At 38.5% G+C, this 22,871-nt stretch overlaps 1 protein-coding gene across 1 annotated transcript in view; it reads left to right on the top strand.

Moving 5' to 3' along the window:
- The window catches only part of PRKCH (protein kinase C eta), a 214,752-nt gene that overhangs the window by 62,453 nt on the left and 129,428 nt on the right, over window positions 1-22,871 (top strand). The window lies entirely within an intron of this gene.

The following is a 22,871-nucleotide window of genomic DNA, read 5'->3' as shown; positions in this document are numbered from 1 at the left end:
CAATAAATATAATATTTTGTTTTGTTTTTTCACAATAGATTATTTTTGTCTATTCTGGAAGTTCATATGAATGGAACTACAAAGTATGTTCTCTTTTGTGTCTGATTCTTTTCCTCAGCATAATTTCTGTCAGCTCTTATATCAGTATCCTATTCTTTTTTGTTGCTGAGTATTCATTCCCTTATATCAATGTAAAACAATGTGTTTACCCATTCCCCTCTTGATGGACATTTGGAGTTTTCCATGTTTTGGTTATTATGAAAATGCTTCTATAAACATCCTTGTACCTAAATTTTTGTGGACATACACTTTCATTTCTCTTGGATAAATACCTAGCAGTGGAATTGTTGGGTAAAAAAGTAGATATGTGTTTATTTAACTGTATAAGAAACTCTCAAATGGTTTTCTAAAATGGTTGTATTCTTATACTGTCACCAGCAATGTAGAAGAGTCTCAATTACTCCATATCTTCACCAACACTTGGTGTGGTCAATCTCTTTAATTTTAGATATTAAGTATAAAATTATATTTCATAGTTTTAATTTGCATTTTTCTGATGGTAAACACTTTCTCATGTGCTTATTGGTCTCTCTCTTTTTTTCAAGTGCCAGTTCAAGTCTTTTGCCCTGTTTTCTGATACTGGGTTTGTCTTTTCATGACTGATTTATAGAGTTCTTTATGTTTTCTGGCTATGCATCCTTTGTGAGAAATATGTATTGTGAATGCTTTCTCCCAGGCTGTGGCTTTCCTTTTCACTTTCTTAATGGTGACTTTTTTTAAAATCAAGTCCAATTTATCAGTCTCTTTCATAGTTTATACATTTTGTGTCCTCTCTAAGAAATCTGTCATAAGGTCACAAAAATATTCTGTTTTCATTTGGAAGCTTGTAGGTTTAGCTTTTATGTTTAGATCTATGTTATGTTTAGGTCTTTGTTCCCTCTTAAATTAATATTTGTGTGTGGAAGGGTTGAGATTTCTTTCCCTATACAGTAACCCAGTTGTTCTAGCATCATTTGTAGAAAAGACTCCCCCTTTCTCCATTGGATCAACTTGGTACCTTTGTCAAACTCAACTGACTGTACATGTGGATCTGTTGTGGATTGCCTATGCTTTCTGTTGATCTATTCATCTATCTTTATGCAAAGATGGATGACGTCTTTGTTACTGTTACTTTTTAATAAATCTTAAGGATAAGTAGTGTGAGTCCTCCACACTACTTTATGTTTCCAACTTTATTCTTTATGTTTATTTATTTAAGGCTATTTTAGCTATCCACCATATTTTGAAGTTTGATGTCAATGTTAAAGCCAGCTTACCAGTTTCCGTATAAGCCTGCTGGATTTTGAATTGAAATTTGATTGACTCTATAGATCAATTTGAGGAGAACTGACATGTTAACAATTGTGTGCATCTTCAAATCCATAAGCATGGTATATCTCTCCATTTACTGATGATCTTTAATGTCTCTCATCAATATCAATATTTGCAATATTATGTAATTTTTAATATAAAGACATTGTACATGTTATTGACAATGTATTCCTAAATATTTTAAACTTTTTCATGCTGTTATAAATGGCATTTTTAAGTTTTTATTTTGAAATTTGTTTTTACTATTATTTAGAAAAGAAAAGTTTCGTATATTGACTTTGTATCCTGCGACCTTAACAAATTCATTTATTAGTTCTAGTAGTTTGGTTTTTTGTAGATATCTTAGGATTTTTTTCTGTAAGCAATCATGTTGTCTCTAAATAAAGGCAGTTGTATTTTTCTGTTCTACTACTTGTGGCTTTTATTTCCTTTTCATACCTTGCTGTGCTTGGAGGCCTCTAGGATAGAGCTCCCTGCCTCATAACCAATCTTAGAGAAGGAATTTAGTCTTTCCCCAGTAAGTATGATATCAACTGTATCATTTTGTAGATGTCCTTTATCACAATTGAGGAAGTTCCTTTCTAGTCCCAGTTTTCTGATAGTCTTTTTTTTTAATCTAAAAAGACTGTTAAATTTTGGCAAGTGCTTTTTATTTATCTATTTAGATGATCATATGGTTTTGCTCCTTTATTCTTTATTTTCTAACAGGCAGTTACATTACTGGCTATAACCTTAAATTATAAAAGGCTTTTTAGAGTGGAATTTTAAAAACAGTTTTTCTTTAGTTCTTGGGTAAATTCCATAGTCCTGGAACACAGTCTGCACTCATAAGGCAGAACCAATCTGGGGTTTCAGTGGTGTTTTAAGCCCCTATAACTTTGTGGGACTCTAGCTTTAAACTCTCTCTCCTACAGTGGGAAACAGGTAAAATCTCAACTCATTTCTTTCAGGGTTCTAGCTCTTGCTTTTTCCTGGACCACTCAGAGTCTCCCTTGTACATGCACACTTTAGGAGAATCACAGATTTGAGGAGTGTACAGATTTGGGGATTCTCTCTGTGGCCCATCCTTTCAAGATTTGTCTGCTCAATTTCCAGTTAGCTGGTAGTCCTGACTCTTATCATTTCACTCTTCGAGCCAATGGAGCGGTAGCTTTCTATTTGAATTCTATTAACCAGACTCTGAGCAATCTGGAATAATCTTGGGAAATGACGTATCAATATGGATCCTTTTAGTTCTGAGCAAGATGGTGGAATAGGTAAATGCTGTGCTTGCCGCCTCCCATGATCAAATAAAAATTACAACTAAATTATAGTATAATCAACCCCAAGAACCATCTGAAGACCAGCTTAACAGAACTCCTATAACTAAGGATATAAAGAAGAGGCCACATTGAGACTGGCAGGAGGGGCAGAGATGCAAAATGGGCTGGCCCCACATCCTTAGGTAGTGGTTGAACATCGGGAGGGACACCTCAGCAGTGGAGATCCCTCTAGAGGAGTGAGGGATCTCAGCCCCACACCAGGTTCCCTAACCCAGGGATCCAGTGCCAAGAAGAGGAGTTCCCACAATATCTGGCTGTGAAAAACAGCAAGGATTCTCACTGACCTGGTGAGACGGAAGGCTGTTAGAAATCTAGATACCCTCTTAAAGGGCCCACACACAGACTCACGCACTTACAGGCACTCACCCTGGGCTCTGGCAGATGGGTGGCAATTCTAGAGGTGCCAAAGACATACAGGTAAAGACTGAGTTGTGTGGATTCAGAGTGAGGGCTAGAGGGACAGCCTCCATTATCTCTGTATGGAGCCCACCTTCAGTGTAGCCTACAGGTGGATGCCATCTTTCCTGTGTTGCGTCTTCTCCTACACAGCCAAATCTGAACCTTCATTGGCCTGATGAACTCTGCTCACCCCACTGGTGACTCCCTGGAACCTGACCCTGCCAAACTCCTGCAACATCATCTGAGGCACTTTTGACATCTGGGCAACCAGCCCTGCCCTGCACACTGCAGGAGGCTTTTTCAGCAGCAAACAACCCACAGTGGCTTGTGTGGCCACCTGAGGTACTTTCACTGGTGGACAACCAGCCCCAGCGTACTCTGCAGCGTTTCTTAGACAACTCTCAGGGATATGCAGGTCCAAGGCAAGTGACAGCTGGCCTCAGTGTTCTCTGGGTATTTTGAGTGCTCACAGGCTCAACACTGGCACCAGAACTGAATCTGCATTAACCTCATGAACACTACCTATCCCACCCCAGTGATTCCCTGGGACCCCGCTTAGCCCAACTCTTGCAGCATTGCTGGAGGCACATTCTGAGCCTGGGCAATGAGCCTCACCCTGGGGACCCTCTGAGCCCAACTCTTGCAACATTGCGGGAGGCACATTCGAAGCCTGTGCAACAAGCCTCACCCCATGCATTTCAGGAGGCTCTTTCAGTGGCTGAGGGTTATGGGCAGCCAGCAGGTAGCATCAGGCCTCAGGGTGTCCTGGGCTTTTTGCTAAGCTGCCCCAGGCCTGATATTGGTGACAGCCAGCCTTGGTTCTCAGTCTGGTTATCCCCATATGCCTCCAGGTCCAGCACAGGCAGCTACCAGCCTCAGATAGCTTTGTAGATCCTGCCAGGTAGCCCTGGGCTGGTCACAGGCAGCAGCTGACCTTAGCCTGCATGAGAGCCCTTCACAAGAGGCCCCAGAAGCAGCATACCCAAAGCTTGGCTTCAGACCACAGAGAGCACCACCCAATTAGCCCCATAAGCAGCACGCCTAAAGGGTGGTCACAGTAGGCACAGGAACCCACTGGGGCAAATCCTCCTCTGAGGGGTCAGCCCCCACACAGCAGCTCATATGCTGTGGGCATGGCCAGTCCTCACAGTCAGTCAGCCTGAGAGTCAATTCCACCCACTGACATGCCAAAAGTAATCAAGGCTCAACTACAACAGAAGGGCACACACAGCCAATACAAGGGACACTCCTGGTGCACGCGGTGCAGGTGATCAGGAAGATTGTGCCACGCCATACAGAACACCTACTACTTAAGTTTACCTGGTGAAGACTGAGAGACATAAGAGATCTACCTAATACATACAAATGAACTCAGAAAGGCAGCCAAAATGAGGAAACAAAGAACCATGTCCCAAATAAAAGAACGGGAAAATTCCAGAAAAAGAACTAAATGAAATGGAAGCAAATAACCTACCAGAGACAGAGTTCAAAACACTGATTATAAAGACGCTCAAGGAATTTAGTGAGAACTTGAACAAAGAGACAGTAAGCATAAAGAAGGACATGGAATTCATGAAACAAAAAACAGAACTAAAGAATACAGTAACTGAAATGAAGAATATACTAGAAGGAATCAAAAGAAGATTACATGAAGCAGAGGATCGAATCAGTGACTTGGAAGATAAGATAGCAGAAAACATCCAATCAGAACAACAAAAAGAAGAAAGAATATGAAAAAAGAAGGTAATTTAAGGGACCTCTGGGACAACGTCAAGCATGCCAACATTCACATCACAGGCATCGTGTTTCCCTGAAGATAAGACTTGGTCTTATATTAAGTTTTCCTCCAAAAGACACATTAGGGCTTATGTTCAGGGGATGTCCGCCTGAAAAATCATGCTAGTGCTTATTTTCCTGTTAGGTCTTATTTTCGGGGAAACAGAGTACCAGAAGGAGAAGAAAGGGAGTAAAGGATCAAGAACCTATTTGAAGAACTAATGACTGAAAACTTTCCTAACCTGGTGAAAAAAATAGACATACAAGCCCAGAGAGTCCCAAACAAGATGAACCCAAACAGGCCCACACCAAGACATCATAATTAAAATGGCAAAAGTTGAAGACAAAGAGAGAATCCTAAAAGCAGCAAGAGAAAGACATCTAGTTACTTACAAAGAAGCTCCCATAAGACTACCAGTTGATTTCTCAATTGAAACTTCGCGGGCCAGAAGGGAGTGGCATGAAATGCTCAGTGATAAAAAACAAGGCCCTATAACCAAGATTACTCTACCCAGCGAAGCTGTCATTTAAAATTGAAGGAGAGATAAAGAGCTTCCCAGATAAGAAAAAACTAAAGGAGTTTATCACCACCAGACCAGTATTGCAAGAAATGTTAAAGGGACTTCTTCAAGAAGAAGAAAAATATGAACAATAAGATGTCAATAACTGTATTCCTATCAATAATCACCTTAAATGTAAATGAATTGAATGCTCTAATCAAAAGACAGAGTAGCTAAATGGATAAGTAACAAAGACTCATACATATATTGTCTACAAGAAACCCACTTCTGATTGAAAGACACATATAGACTGAAAGTAAAGGGATGGAAAAAGATATTTCATGCAGGTGGAAACAAACGCAAAAAACTGGGGTAGCTGTACTTATACCAGAAAAAATAGACTTTAAAACAAAGACTACAATAAGAGACAAAGAAGGACATTACATAATAATAAAGGAATCAATCCAACAAGAGGATATAAGCCTAGTAAACATCTAAGCACCCAATATAGGAGCACCTAAATATATAAAGCAAATATTGAATGACATAAAAGAAGAGACTGACAGTAATACAATCATAGCAGGGGACTTTGACACCACATTGACACCAATGGACAGACCTTGCAGACAGAAAATCAACAAGGAAACATGACACACGAGACCAGATGGATCTAATATTTTTAGAGCATTCCACCCAAAGACAGCAGAATACATATTCTTTTCAAGTGCACATGGAACATTTTCCAAGATAGACCACATGTTAGGCCACAAAACAAGTCTCAGTAAATTCAAGAAGACTGAAATCGTATGAAGCGTCTTCATCATCCACAATGGCATGGCACTAGAAATCAATTACAAAAAAAAAAAAAAGAAAGGAAAACACACAAACACATGAAGGTTAAATAACATGCTACTAAACAATGAGTAAGTTAACAGTTAGATCAAGGAAGAAATCAAAAGAGACCCTGAGACAAATGAAAATGAAAACACAACAACCCAAATCAATGAGATAGAGCAAACGCAGTCCTAAGAGGAAAATCATAACAGTACAGGCCTACCTCAAGAAACAAAAAAAAATATCAAATAAACAATCTAACTTTACACTTCAAGAAACTAGAAAAAGAACAGCAAACAAAGCCCATAGTGAGTAGAAGGAAGGAAATAAAGATCAGAATGGGAATAAATGAAATAGTCTTAAAAAAAATAAGAAACAATACAAAAGATCAATGAAACCAAGAGCTGGTTCTTTGCAAAGATAAACAAAATTGATAAGCCTTTAACCAGACTCATCAAGAAAAAGAGAGAGGGGACCCAAATAAATAAAATCAGAAATGAAAGAGGAGAAGTGACAATGAACACCACAGAAATACAAAAATTTATAAGAAAATACTATGAGCAATTTTACACCAACAAATTGGACAATCTGGAAGAAATGAATAAATTTCTAAAAACATAATCATCCGAGACTGAATCAAGAAGAAACAGAAAGTCAGAACTGACTGATTACTACTAATGATATCGAATCAGTAATTTTAAAAACTCCAAATAAACACAAGGCCTGGACTTGTTGGTTTCACAGGGGAATTTTACCAAACATTCAAAGAAGAATTAACACCTGTTCTTCTCAAACTATTCCAAAAAATTCAAGTGGAGGGTAGACTCCCAAGCTCATTCTACGAGGCCACCATTACCTGATTCCACAATCAGACAAAGATATTACCAAAAAAAAAGAGAATTATAGGTTGATATCCCTCATGAACATAGATGCAAAAAATCCTTAACAAATATTAGCAAACCAAATCCAGCAATACATTAGAAAAGGTCATACAGCACAATTAAGTGGGATTTATTCCTGGGATGCAAGGTTTGTTCAATATCTACAAATCAATTAATGTGATATGCCACATAAACAAAATAAAAGATAAAAACCATATGATCCTATCAACAGATGCATAAAAAGTGTTTGACAAAATCCAGCATCTATTTATGATAAAACTTTCAGCAAAGTGGGAATAAAGGGAACATACCTCAATATAATAAAGGCCATATATAACAAACCCACAGCTAACATCATACTCAATGGGAAAAAGCTAAAAACATTTTGCTTAAGATTAGGAACAAGACAAGGATGTCCACTTTCACCACTTCTATTCAACATAGTATTGGAAGTCGTAGCCACAGCAATCAGACAAGAATAATAAGTAAAAGGCATCCAAATGGGAAAGGAAGAAGTAAAACTGTCATTATTTGCACATGACGTGATACTATATATAGAGAACTCTAAAAATTTCACCAAAAAAAACTGTTAGAACTAATAAATGAATTTAGTAAAGCAGTGGGATACAAAATTAATATTCAGAAATTGGTTGCATTTTTATACATCAGTAATGAACTCTCAGAAAGAGAAATTTAAGAAAACAATCCCATTTACAATTGCCTCAAAATAAAGTTAGGAATACATTTAACCAAGAAGGTAAAAGATCTGTACTCTAAAAATTATAAGACATTGAGGAAAGAAATTGGAGAAGATACAAATAAATGGAAGCATATACCATGCTCATGTATAAAGTGAATTAACATAGGTAACGTGTCCATACCTATGTTAATTCAGTGCAGTCCCTATCAAAATATGAATGGCATTTTTCACAGAACTAGAACAAATAATCCTAACACTTAAGAGTATATGGAACCATGAAAGACTCTGAATAGCCAAAGCAATCTTAAGAAAGAAGAGCAAAGTTGGAGGTATCATGCTACCTAATATCAAACTATATTACAAGACCTTAGTAATCAAATCAGCATCATACTGGCATAAAAACAGGCACACAGATCAATGGAATAGAATATAGAGCCTAGAAATAAACCCACGCTTATATGGTCATTTAATCTGTGACAAAGGAGGCAAGAGTATACAGTGGGGTAAAGACAGTCTGTTCAATAAATGGTGCTGGGAAAACTGGACAGATACATGCAAAAAATGAAAGTGGACCACCTCACACTATATACAAGAATAAACTCAAAATGGATTAAAGACTTAAAAGAAGACCTGAAACCATAAACTCCTAGAAGAAAACAGGCAGTAAGCTCTCTGACATTGCTCTCAGTAATATTTTTTCTGATATATCTCAAACAAGGGAAACAGAAAAAATAACCAAATGGGATTACATCAAACTATAAAGTTTTTGCCCAGAGAAGGAAACCATCAACAAAACAAAAAGACATCCTACTGAATGGGAGAAAATATTTGCCAATGATACATCTGATAAGGGGTTAATATCCAAAATTTATAAAGAACTCATATAATTCAACACCAAAACAATCAGCAGTTCAATTTAAAAATTGACGGAGGACCTGAATATATATGTCTCCAAAGAAAACACACAGATGGCCAAAACAAACATATGAAAAGGTGCTCAACATCACTCATCACCACAGAAATGCAAATTAAAACCATAATGAGATATCACCTCACACCTGTCAGAATGGTTATCATCAATAAATAAAAAAAAACAAGTGTTGGCGAGGACATGGAGAAAAGGGAACCCTCATCCATCCACTGTTGGTAGAATTGCAAATTGTTGCAGCCACTATGGAAAACAATATGGAAGTTCATCAAAAAATTAAAAATAAAATTACATTATGACACAGCAATTCTACTTCTGGGTATTTATTCATAGAAATCCAAAACACTAATTCGAAAAGGTGTATACACCCCTGTGTTCCCTGCAGTGCTATTTACAATAGCTAAGATATGGAAGCAACCTAAATGCCCATCAATACAAGATTAGATAGGGAAGATGTGGCACATTTATACTATAGAATATTACTCAGCCATTTAAAAAAATGAAATCTTGCCATTTGCAACAACATGGATAGACCTAGAGGGTATTATGCTAAGTGAAATAAGTCAGAGAGAGACATATACCATATGATCTCACGTATATGTGGAATCTAAAGAACAAAATAACAACAACAGCAAAACCCAAAAACAGAAACAGACTCAGAGATACAGAGAACACACTGATGGTTACCAATTGGGGGTGGGGGCGGGTTAGGGGGCTTGGTGAAAAAGGTGAAGACCTTAAGAAGTACAAATTGACAGTTACAAAATAGTCACGAGGATATAAAGCATAGAAAATATAGTCAGTTATATTGTAATAATTATGTATAGTGCCAAGTGGGTATTAGACTTATTGGGGGATCACTTCATAAATTATATAAATGGGGGATCACTTCATAAATTATATAAATGTCTAAGCGTTACCCTGTACACCTGAACTAATAGAAAATAGCATTGAATGTGAGGTATAATTTAAAAATTTTTGAAATGGATCTTTTTTTAAAAACTAGACTCATTGGGGTAACACTGGTTAACAACATAAATTTCAGGTGCACGACATTGATAGTCTCCTGTAGTCACTTTGGACTTGACCCCTTTTACCCTCTTTGTCCTCCCCCCTCACCTTTCCCTCTGGTAACCACCATTCTATTGCCCGTGTTTATGAGTTTGTTTTTGTTTGTTTTTTGTTGCTTTTTATCCCACGTATGAGTAAAATCATACAGTTCTTGTCCTTTTCTGTCTCATGTGTTGCACTTAGCATAATACTGTCAATATCCATTTGCCCAGTGCAGTTCCCTTCTTTCAAGTGTCAAATTCTAATTTCTGCCTTTTTTGAGTTGCTCTCCAGTGTTTTCAATTAGTTGTTTTAAAATATATTTTCTAGAGATTTTAATTGTTGTTGTTGTTGGAGGGTTAGTTCATGATAAGCTACTAAAATCCTTGTGAAGATTTTTAAACATGTGACTTAACGGCTTGTCTGTTTGGTGTTGATATTTTGCAACTGGTGACACCTTTGAGAAATGGTGTTCTCTCCTCTTACGGTAGCCAACAGCTCTTATTCACGTAGGTGAATTGTTTTAAGCTTCATGTTTTTCAGTCTCTTGTGTTAATTGTTGCATCTTATCTTTTTGCTCCGATATTGAAATTAGCAGAAATCAGGGACACTCGAACATGAAAAAACTGTTCAGATACAGTTTAGGGGTCTTCTGCTAGCTCACAGGTCTTTTAGTTTTGCTTGGTATCTTACACATAACTGGATTGTGAGAAAAATGAGTCTGCTCATACCTCAGTTTAGTAAAATGTAACGTAGTGTTACAGGAAACTGATAATAGAACATTCTCTCAGCACTGGAACATTCTCTATACAAGCGTATCTAGACAAACTCAGCAGTGAGAAATGAGACACGAGTGAGGAGTGGGTGAGCTTCTGAATGTGCTAAAGTAGCTTTCTGCATTAAGTTGCAAGGGACCCACAGAGTCAGGCCATGACTGTTGCTCGTTAGACCAGATCTGGTTATGTCGTAGTCATTACATGACTTGTTTTTTAGTGTTAGCCCAGCTTCCTAGAACTATGTTTTATTTAGGTTCTCTCTTCCTTAAATGTACACTAGAAACATCAGAACACTGGCACTGGGATACTCCTGGATATTCTCCTTATGTTAATTTATTAGTCTTAGTGATAAGAAACAAAAGAATGTCACATCTTATTAGTGGTGAGTTCTTAGCCGGTCATTGAAATTGTATTTCTTTCAGAGGTGACTCTGGATAAAATTGCAAGGCAGGCCAAGTTCTTCTTTGGTAATTCTTCCTCCCCTTTAAGCCACCCCTTCCTGCTCTCTGCCTTCAACTGTCTCTTACTCTAGAAGAATATGCAGTGATCTCCTCTCTCCAGGAATGGTTGTTAATAAGAAAGATAGTGATTTCATGGACTAATTCACACTAAAGTAATAGTGATTGATATCTTAATACTCTACCCCTCTTAGGTATGTCTACAAATTTAAAAGATGCTAAAATAGCTATATTACCCATAAGAAGTAGATTTTTAATGTTGAAATTTCAGGAGCTATGGCATCTCTGTGTGGAATGTATTTTAGAACCTCAGATCTGTTCTCTTTCTCTGTGGGAGCATTGTCTTGCCAGTTTGGTTCCTAGGCTGGGGCTCAGCTTGAGCTTGCATGCTGCTGCTACCTGAGAGTGCAGCTCCCTTGTCAAATACAAAGGGATGGGATGGCTGCCTCTCTCTGTGTGTGACAGGAATAGGGAATGGAGCCTCCCCCACCTCTTCTCCAAAATGCCTACTGCAGCTGTGGCAGCAGGCTGGGCCTGGCACTGTGAGAATGTTCCTGGCTTGGCTTCACTCTGTCAGCCATTCTAGATTATTCCTGGCCCTAAAGTGACAGGGTGGCAGATAGAATATTTGGAGCTCTAGTTCTCATGTGGGAGCTGAAGGGCTTTACATAAAGAAACAGTATGGGGTCAGGCCTGCCCAGTGTGTTTCGGGATACAGTAGGGGCATTGACCCGAGAGTCTGGACGGATTGGCACAGCTCACAAAATGTTGGTTGAGCCTCAGGGCACATCTAATCTATCTTGCAGGGTTGTTTCCAAGGTCAGATGTAATGCATAGGAAACTGCTTTGAAAACTGTAGAGGGCACTATGAAGGGGTGCTAGTGGGAATCTCATCTACATGTCCCTATTGCCGTGGCAGCAAGATTCCTGTCATTCTCCCCACCCCTGCCTGAGACGCCATGTATACTCAGTAGGCTTGTTTTATTTTGGCACTGGCTTTATTTTATACTAGAAGCCAGAAGCATTTAGTGGACAATAACTAGTATAATGTTTGCTTATTTCCATGCTTGTTTTCCTTTCATGGCTTCCTATAGGAGTTCTGCCATTAGATCAAATTCTAAAATTTCCAAGCTCTCCTTTAAAAAGCAATTGCTTAAATGGGCTGTGGTCTGTGAGGTACAGGACTGGCATTAGGAGAGCTTGACTACTGCTTGTTTCATCCTATCTCATTTTCTTACCTTTCATTAATTATGCTGACACAGAAGCCAAGAAGGCAAAAAGATTGTATTAAATGTAAGACATGACGGGGAAATGACATAAGAAATGCCTGCTGGGTACAGACCTTTGAGTCATCATAGATGCTGCAGAGATAAAGGTGAACAAGTCACAGATATTTTCCTGAAGGAGCTCATAGGAGGGAGCAGTGTGCAAGGCCGGGGCCCAGGTCCACTGCAGGCGTAAACCCAAGGCATGACGTTGGCCCATGGGAGTCTGTAATCAGATCCACCAGAAGATTTTAGAGAAAGCTTCACAGGGCCGGTGAAGTTGAAAGCAAGTCTGAATGATAAATAGAAATGTGCCAGGAGGGGAAGACAGTTTGTACAAAGGCACAGAGGTGAGAGAGCAGTGCAGTTTCCAGAAATTGAATGTAGTGGGGAGGTGCTGAAGGTGGGGGAGTGCGGTGACAGATGTGGTCAGAGAGTTGGGAGGGTTTTATGTAAAGGTTTGCCTGGTGGGTCTGTTTGTCTGCTATCCCGGTATAACTATTAACGATGTTACATTTCTCTCTCAGAGGGTTCCCAGCTTAGATGATAAATTGCCTGAGCACACTACTTTGTCTGGTAGAGGTGATGGGGTGCCAGTGAAGGGTTTTAAGCAGAGAAAAACAAGATCTGATTTGGTAGCAGTGGGTTCAAGGGGCTGGAGGGCTTGGGGGTGTTAGAGCATAAGAGGACACACAGAGTGTGGAGAACCATGAAGAGACTATTAAAGTTGTCAAAGGGAGAGATTAGTAGAGCCTGAGTTAAGTTAGAATCTGGGGGGATGGATGGAGAGGAGGGGACAGCTATGAGAGATGTGTATGTAGTGAAACCAACGGGAATTGCCAATTCATTGGATATTAGGGAGGAAGAAGATGAGTCTCAGAAGATGGAGGGATTCACCAGGGTAGCAACATAGAGATGGAAGATGATTTCAGCTTCGAACAAGTGCAGTTTGAGGTGCTTGTGGAAATCCAAGTGGACATGTCTAGGAGGAATTGGCCATAAGAGCCTAGAGTTTGGAAAGGGACCTGGGCTTGAGATAATACTCTAGGTGTCAGTGGGAGACACATGGATGCAGCTGCCCATTGAGAAGATTTAGAGAGAAAACCAAGGCCGACCAACAGCAGAACTGTGTAGAACACCAGCATTGAAGGACTCTGGCTCATAGGTTATAAATTGTCAAACTCAGCCAAACTGTTAATATGTTGAAGGTTTACTTAAAGAACACCCATTTTGTTAATATATTCACTCTTCAATGATATTTGAGTGCTTACTATAAATGCCAGCAACTGTTTCACCAGATCATATAACATCTTCCAAATAGGCATCAAAATGTTTTATAGTGAAGTTTGAAGAAAGAACAGAACATAAAAGGCTTTGAAAAGTAATGTCTGAATTGTTGTGAACTGTAGTAGCTCCACAGTTTCACGGTACAGTGTGCGGGTGCAGGTTTGTGCTTAATACTCGTGTTAGAAGAACGGATGAACCTGCTCAAAAACCTACAGGGAGGGCTCTTTATTGAATTAAGAAAGAACAAGAAAAACTGTTTGTGGAAGCCTCTCTCAGAGCTGAAGGCATAACGTTATCAACTGGATCAGAAGAAACCCATTACCACTGTTCATCTTGAGAAAGGTGTTATCGCTCTTGATTGGGTGCAGATTTCCCCTAAGCATTGCTGCTGAAGTAGACACCGTTGGAGTGATTTATTATTTTGAAAAAGCTGTCTCATGTCACCATGTATTTCATTCTGGCTAAGCCTTTCTGGAGCTAGCAACCGGAGCTGTAACATAATCAAGTTGAGATTTGCTGTGGCGATGAAACAGACCTGAATTTTAATGCAACCTCTAGATGCTGCCAGAATGTCAGACGCTGGCCCTGTTTATGATTGTCATTCTGTTGGGCTAGTTTTTACCTGGAAGAGCAGAATGGTGGACCAAAAAAAAAAAAAAAAAAAAGTTGAAATAAATGAAACTGATGGAAATGTATCAAACTAAATTCATAACTGCTATAAATTGGAAGAGAAACACCAGAAAGAAAATAAATTTAAGTTGTGATGCTCTCTCATGGGAGAAAATATTTAAAAAGATGTTGTTGCATTGTTATGCTATTAAGAATATGGTGTTAAGATTTTAAGATGTGAAGGGAATGTAGTTTGCCTAAGTCAAGTTTGCCTGGGCTCGAGGTACCTGAAACTTAAGTGATTGGGCTACAAAGAAAGCCAGACATTATGTGCCTCCCAGTGGAAGCACACCGCACCATCTGTGAGGTAGTCTTGCCAAAAGATCTATCCCAAATTCGGTCAGGCTTCCAGATCTAACCACCAGTTTAGAGGAAATACAGGGGACAGAGGAACATTTAAAATGCTACCACGGGATGTAATCAGCAAAATCCAGACTGGGAGAAATTTTTACAGGACAAGAGACTTGGTTTCTTTGACCAAGGATTGAAAGAAAAAAGTGAAGAGGAGGAGGGAAAATGAAAATAATAAAAGAGAGGCATACTAGCCAGCTTCAATATGTGAACCATTACTTTATCCCAATTCAAACACAAATTGTAAAACAAGCAATGACTCCCAGGGGACACAGTAAGGAAATGGGAACAGTGACTGGATACATATGCTGTTAAGAAATTATTAATGTTATGTAAGTGTGATTGTGGTATTGTGGTTGTTTAAAACAAAAACAGCATCTATTAGAGGTACATTTTGAAATATATACTGATGAAATTATATGATATTTGAGATTTACTTTGGAATAGTCCAGAACTGGGAGGAGGGGTAGGGTACAGATAAAACCAGATTAGCAATGAGTTGACTGTTGAATCTGGGTGATGGTTACATGTGGGCTTATTGTACTATTCTGTTTACTTTTGCATGTGATGGAAATTGTCTTACTAAGAAGTTAATATTTAAAAAATATGTATTTCCTAGACAAAAACCAGAATTTGGGTTGCCTCTATGATATTAAAATGACGCTTTTTGAACACATGTTACTTAGCCTCATTTATAATTTAAAGGTGGTGTTATTTTGTCTGTGTATATTTTATCCTTAATTCCCAATTTTTAAGTATTATGAAGAGGCAAGTTAAAATTTTTAAAACAATTAAAGTACTTAAATTTTAAAATGATTAAAATACTTCAGAAAGATTTTTATAAGTTCTAAATAAATTCTAAGCTGTGAGTCAAAAACTGCAGGTAGGAAGAGATGAGTAAGATAATTCCCTTCATTTCGTCATAAAGTTCACACAGTGAATGACAAGTAATCATCTCCTACTAACTATTACATAACGTTTTGCACTTGCAAAGTTTAATTTTAAGACAGTTTCCTGAAAGAGTAAAGTACATTGAAATAATTCATGGTAGAAGTATCTTTATGAAGATAATAAGGCAGAAATTCTGTGTGCACATGTTTTCTTCCCTAGAGTTCCCAAAGCAAACTTAAATGTATTCCGTACCAGTTTTTTTGGGATAGGGGGAAATCACTTCTTAAAAAACAAACAGCACAACCTGACAAAGCATCTATGAATTGTGGATTTGAAGCTTGTCTAGAAACCTTTGCTGAACCTTTGGATTGCCCCCTTTTCCAGATGCTTGTTATATTAGTTGGAACCCATACACATTTCTCCAGAGGAGAATATGGAAAGTGCACTTGAATTTTGGTATCTGCTTGTTCTTTCTCCCAAAAAGGTGCTATATGGCATAGAGTAAGATTCTGATCGATGTTTGTTTGTTTTTGTTACCATTACCTCATTTTTAGCTCGAATTTCCTGTGTCACACCACTGGTTTACAGATAATTATGTTCTCTGCTAAATCATTGTGCACACGCACCAAGGCAGATAAAATATGTGTTACTGTTTGAACGCTGCAACCCACGGTTTCTCACCGTATCTGACACTCACAATGCATGTCATTTGTCAAAGGGAAAAAAAAAAAAAAACCTAGTCTCTGATGGCAGTTGACTTTCAGTATTTCTTTCTCATGTTTCAAGTCTGGTGACAGCTTGTTGAGTTAATTTGTTTTTTTTAATTTAGCTTTTTGTTTTTAAACTTTCTTTCGTATATTCAGCCTGGGGAATGAGTGACCTCTTCAACTTTCCTGTTGGTCCAAGCAATTCTGTGGCTACTGTTGGAAATGTTTGCCAGGTTGAAGACAGGGCAGGAGAGAAAGAGTCATTGAGGGACTAGGAAAAGGAAGGGAACTGGAAAAAGAAGAAATGGTAGTTTTAAAGGATTGAACCTAGTTGCCCCACGTCGTAGTTGGCTTGCTCCTCTTTTCCGTAACAGCCAGCACATTTATTGAACACTTCTGAGGACCAGAGACGGCTAGGCCTGTAATGTAGCAAACGGCAATGGCGGTGCTTGTTTTATACTCTTTCTGGTAGCAGGATGGCCCCTTGTGTGGGTGATTGATTATCTCTATATATTCATGGCATCACATATACTAAGGCATTTGCTCCCCACAACAAACTTTTGAGGCTGATGTGATGCTCAGTATGCAAATGGTGAATACAGCTCAGAGACGCTGATTTGCTGTAGTCTAGTGGGTAGTAGGAGCCAGAGCTCAGACACAAGCTCAGACTGGGAGGCTTGCCCAAGATCTTTCCAGGCCATCCAGCTATTTTGGAAAGCATTGTTGTCTCTTCATCCTACCTTGAAAGAAAACTGTCCTCTAGGTGGTATAATGCCCCCCTCCTGAGAGTTTTGTTGTGTTTTAGATGATGTCTTTTTGCAAGGCTTCCCTTGGGTCCTTCCTTCTTAAACCTAAAGATTAGCATTCACCTGGGAAAGGTCCTACCTTCTCAAATATCAGGCGTGGATAAGAGAGCTCTGGGAAAAGTGAACTTGAGATTTGCTCAAGTTTTACGGCGATCATCAGTGGGTTTTCTTAATGCAGACCTTCACCTAGAACTCGGGAGAAATGAAAATTTAAATAAATGAGTTCAACTTAGGGTATCGTAGCTCTATTTGCCTAGTTATACCCCAATTATCAGTGTCTTCATCCTCACTCCTTCTCTTACTTTCACTATTGATGAAAAACTCTTAAGTGGTGGTTTTGTTCAGAATTTTTCAGTTGGTTCTCAAAGTGTGGTCCTGCAGACCTCTGGGGGTTCTAGAGATATGTTCAAGAGGTCTGTCTGTAGTTTAGAACCATTTTCCTTACAATACTGAAATGTTATTTGCCTTTTCTAGTGTGTTGATGTGTTTACCAACCGTACGGAAGAAATGGTGGGTAAAACTTTGGGCTCCTAAGAGCTAATCAAAACACCAAAGTGTACAATGACTAGTATAGCCAGTGTAGTCTTCATTGCTATCCGATTGCAGAAAATAAAAAGTTTCACTTAATATCTTTGAAGAAGCAATAAACATTATTAATGTTGTGAAGCTCAACCCTTGACTATATATCTTTATAATATTCTGTGTGAAGAAATGGGAGCTATCCAAGAAGCACTTATAGACACTGAAATACTATCTTGCATCAAGGAAAAACACTTGTATGATTGAGTTGTTAGCTGAGCTAGGCACTTTTTTTCATGGAACAACATTTTTACTTGAAAGAATGACAGACGAACTGTAGTTACGGAGACTTGGGAGTTAGTCAGGTATTTTCTTAAAAATGAATGAAGTGAGTCTGTTATTTCAAGGAAAACGACTGTGACTATTTGATGCCAATGATAGAATTGGATCTTTCAATCCATAATTAGGATTTGGGAAAATTTATATCCACCATTCTGAGCTCATAAGCTTCTAATTCTTGTGAAAGATGTTTCTAATGACTTTGTTGTTGGTATTAATTAACAATCGTAGTGTTTTAATATCATGTGGTAAAATATGTCAGTGTTTGAAAGATCTGTATAACTTAACTAACCCATATTTTCAAAATGACCAATACAAGGTGTTACAAAACCATGTATAACTCAAGGATCCTTTGAAAGCAAAAGATAGACTAGACTAATGGATTTAATGTAAGAGACTATGAAAAGTTCATTGATTATGTTTTTTTGGATTCCATATTGCAACAAACTTTTAAGAAACTACTACTTGTTGAGTTTTACCATAGTGTCAAAGAAGAATATTCACAATTATCTGAAAAAGCTATTAAAACCCCCTCTCTTTTTCAATAACTCTTTGTGTGAGGCTGGATTTTATTCATATACTTCAACTAAAACAATGTTGCAACAGATTTAATACAGAAGCAGATATGAGTCCAGCTGACATCTAAATCAGACATTAAAGAGATTTACGAAATTGTGAAACAATACCACTTTTCTCATTAATATTTTTTTTTTGGAAAACAGTTATCTTTCATAAAAGTTAGATTTCTTTTAACATACAATGGATTTGTTATTGTTTCAAATGCAAAAATATTTTAAATACCTCAATTTTAATTTCTAGTAATGGCAAATATCTATAGAGAGAACCCACATAAACCAAAATTCTGAGTTCTCAATTTTTAAGAGTATAAAAAGGTCCTGAGATCCCATTACTTTTAGAATCTATAGGTTAATTTTCCCTTTTTCTTTCAGAAATCTAATACTTTCAATTCTAGTGACCACAGAGAGAAGGAACTGACAAATATTTGAGTATCTTATATTGGGAACTGATGTTTGGTGGCAGGTGATATAGGCGACAGAATAATTCAGTGATTTTATGAAACTGTAATCCTGTCTTGCTAATTATTTTTTACTGTGCAATGTACTTTTACAGCCGATTTTTGTTATAAGCCTTTTCTCATAAAAATAGGAAGGTCAGGAAGTGACACCAGAACAACACAGAAGCCTATGGTGGTTTCTAACTTTAGAGATGCCTGTTACCAGTAGCTTTATGCTAAACTTTTGCTTTATTTTAAGCAGAATAAGCTGGTGGCAGTACTTCTCAGCAAGCGGTCAGAGCTGGAGGCACTCAAAGCCGAAGCTCAAAAGTAGCTCAAAGATCTATAGATGGAAACATCAGCAGAGTCACTTCGTGTGGCACTCGCTGATTAGCTAGCATGTTTCTTTGAAATCAAGGTTCTTGCAAAACACTGAATCTGACTTTTCTTAATTTTCTCAGGCTTCATTTTTTTTGGTTGAAATTCCACTAATGTGGTATTCTCTCAGTGGAACTGAGATTTGTGTAAAAGAGAAATGATTTAATTTTTTGATAGAAAAATTAATTGCTCCGGAGTCTATTTTAATTATGCCTCAATCTCACTTTCAGCAACCCCTGATCTTTCTGCTCTTTTTGCCTCAAATGAACAAGGCAGCTGAGGTTCTATTTTCCAGGCCAGTTATAAAGACATTTCTTTTTATTAGGTTTTCTCCAAGAGGACCTGGTGTCAGTGGGCAGGTAGAGAGGTAGGAAGACCTGTATCTTCTCTCCTCCCCTGAAACTTGTCTTCAGAATCATGATTTCATCCTGTTGTCTGAGATTTCTGGGTCTCAAGTCAGTGCTGGATGGATGACCCCTGCAGCAGGCGTTGAGAGAGAGAGAGAGAGAGAGAGAGAGAGAGAGAGAGAGAATTGGGGGTGGGGGGCACAGTGCCCTAGGGTTGCAGATACATTCTTTGTGTATGTCAGAGATTGCCTTAGATTTTGTAAGAGACAACTTCGTTCTCACATTGTTTTGGAGAAAATCAGTTGACACCTTTCTGTATTTATATTCAGTTATAAAATATACTGGGTTGCTCAGTACTTCTAAATTATCACCACTAGGGCCCAGTGGATCAAGAGACCTATGTATACACACAGAGAGTATTTATGTATAACATTATGTGACATGTGTATGCTTGCTTGTGTGTATGCATGTACTTACTAAGGATACTGGTTCTCACAGAACTCAAAATTTGGTGTGTGGGTGGAGGCACAGTTAGATAAATTAACATAATGTGCTAAGTTATAAATGCTGTGGAAAAAAATAAGACAGGCTATGGGGACAGAGATGAGGGCTGTGTGTGCTGTTCTGTTCAAATCAGGTGACATTTGAGCCAAAGATCTGAAGGGTGAACCCATGGGGTTTTCTGGGGGATGAGAGAAGAGGAAGTAAAAGACCCTAAGCGGGGAGCATGGTTGGTGAGTGAGAGTTTGCAGCAGGGAGATGAACATGGCCGAGCCCTGAGGTCCTGGGGAGGTGCCCAGCATTGTTGGCACAAGGCCAGCACCCTGGTAATGTCACTTTCCTTTTCAGGAACATACCTTTGTTACTTAAGTGAAATTCACCTGTATTTGATGCTGCCTTACCATTTGGCTGATTGAACTTAATCTCTTCCCCTTTGGCTAGGGGCCTGAACAGCACAGTATTATATCCATTTACGATGATTTAATGTAGGTTGCTAAAGCGGAAACTATTTTAAGTTTATCATGAAGACTTTCCCAAGGTCTGTGAATTCCATCATGGTTTCTTATTGTTCTAAGCTAAATTAAGATCCATTACACAGCTTAATAAGCATTACAAGTTCAAATTGCCTGTCTAAAGATATATGACAAGTCCATGCACCTCTAAATATAACTAACTATAACTCAATTCTAGTTACGGATTATTGAAAAATTCTTGTTTGTGTGCCTCACACATCTAAAACACACAACATTTAGGTTGAGCTAGAGTCTTCTGTTCTTGAACGTGGTGGGGAACTATCATTGTTGTGAAGTTTTAATAAATGCTTGTGATACATCTGCTAAACACCTGGAGAAGTAAATAAGTTGGAGATCAGTCTGGATACATTTTTGGGACCTAGTACATACCTTCTAGAAGGTTAATTCTTATTGAATTTTGGTGATGCTTCCTGTTTCTTGTAAATGAGGACACTTCCATTATCTGAGTCCTTTGATTGGGATTTATCAAGTCCTAAAAACAGGACCTTCAACAGGTATTAAAAGTCAAGAAAGGATCTGTTCTAAAGCAATGGAATCACTTGAAAATTTTGAAAAAATATACATTCTGAGGCCCCAGACTGAAGCAGAATCTCTGAGGAAGAGGCCAGGGAAACAGATTCCTAATCAACACCGTAGCTGGTTCTAATGGTTGGCCAAGTTTGGACGTCCCCATCGTATCCTAAATCAGATCTAATTTGATTAAATGGAAAGTTTTGGCAATTGGGAGGTTGGTTAGTTGAAAAGCAACACATAGGAAAAAAGTCACATGGCAGAGTGTGTTACTTTGGTGTAGTCTTTCAAGAGTCAAGAAAACCCCAAATGTCTTCTTTTAAGAGTTGTGACATAGAGAGAGAGGTCAGATTACAGTTTTTGTACTTTTAGGAGGAGAAAATAAGACTCCAAGGATAGGGGCCTTAGTAATGTCTGTGAACACTCAGTGCTAATGCTGAGACTCAAACCAGGCTTGCAAGTGGTAAAATCAGAATGGGAATGTTGGCTTAGCTACCTATTAGCTGTTGGACTGTAGATAAGTTATAGGTGTTTCCCTTCCCTGAGAGTAACTGAGACCAGAAAAAGACAATTTAATGTGATTCCAGTTCCAATGGGAGCTAACTTTTCTTTTATACTATATATGTTTTTAAAGGTTTGTTTGGTACTCTGTGTTTAAAAGTGACAAAAATTATGAAAGTAAGTTTCTTTCATTTTATATTTGTCGGTGTTTGAGTTTCAGTGCCACCTGTATGCTAATTTTTAGAACCAAGAACAGATCAAATAACTCAGTGTGTACTTTTCTGACTTAGTTGATGGCATGATAACATCTTCCATTTCATGCTGACTCTCTCAGCACTGTCATGAAGAGGCTTATTTTTGCCAAAATATTTGAAGACGTCATCAGTTTTTCCCGAAGCTGGGCATGGCTCCATCAGGGTTTATCTCTTCTTCACTGGTGATGGACCTGACACCCAAACTTAGTTTGTCAGGGGCTGTGCTGTGATTGGAGAGGCTTGTCAGTCAATTTCATGACCTGATTAGTTATAAGATTTCACTCTTACCCCGCACCTGGTTTTTATTGTGTAAGTTGTATCGTGGGGTGTATCTGATACTCAGAAAGCCAGAGCATCAGCCACTGACGTGGCGCACAGCAATAGGGTAGTTTTAAGCAGGGAGACATGTCAGAGAAGGGACTAATTTAAAAGTGGTCAGTCTAGACGTTCCTTGGTACTATTTTTATGCTTTGAGCATTTAGTTTACCTAATATCAGTATTACTATTAGGATTTTGGCAGTGAAAATTCAGGTGATGTATTTGGGTGTCTCAGTAAATTGAGTAGCTGATTTCTTAGGACTCTTACATCGGTAATGTTCAGATACTGTTCTGTAGAAGAGACTGCATATTGGGGGTACTACCATCTTATCTAGCGAATTTAGAATCCACCAAGCAAAAGAGTGCCTAACAATACCTGGACGGGTTCATTCAAACAGTGGACTTTAGGAAGATTCACAGACAAAGACTGAAGTTTAACTCTGGGAGGGAACCAGCGATTTTGTTAAGTATATTAGCAAGTGACGATTCCCAAGGACTAATATCTCCTGCTAGCTCCTCAGTGAGGACCCTGTGGGAACACTCAGCCAGGATGCAGAAGGAACAGTTTCAAGAGTCCTCAAGTCTCCCTGTGATCTGTCATATCTCTGCCTTAGGTGCTGCGTATCCTCATTGGAGACCTAATTTCTACTTTGTTGGACTTTGCCTCTGTGGAGGCTCAAAGTTC

Source organism: Rhinolophus sinicus, linkage group LG03 (assembly GCF_036562045.2).
Source record: "Rhinolophus sinicus isolate RSC01 linkage group LG03, ASM3656204v1, whole genome shotgun sequence".
Taxonomy (NCBI): Eukaryota; Metazoa; Chordata; class Mammalia; order Chiroptera; family Rhinolophidae; genus Rhinolophus; species Rhinolophus sinicus.
The sequence above is the reverse complement of the archived record's forward strand: the minus strand, read 5'-3'. Positions and strand labels throughout refer to the sequence as shown.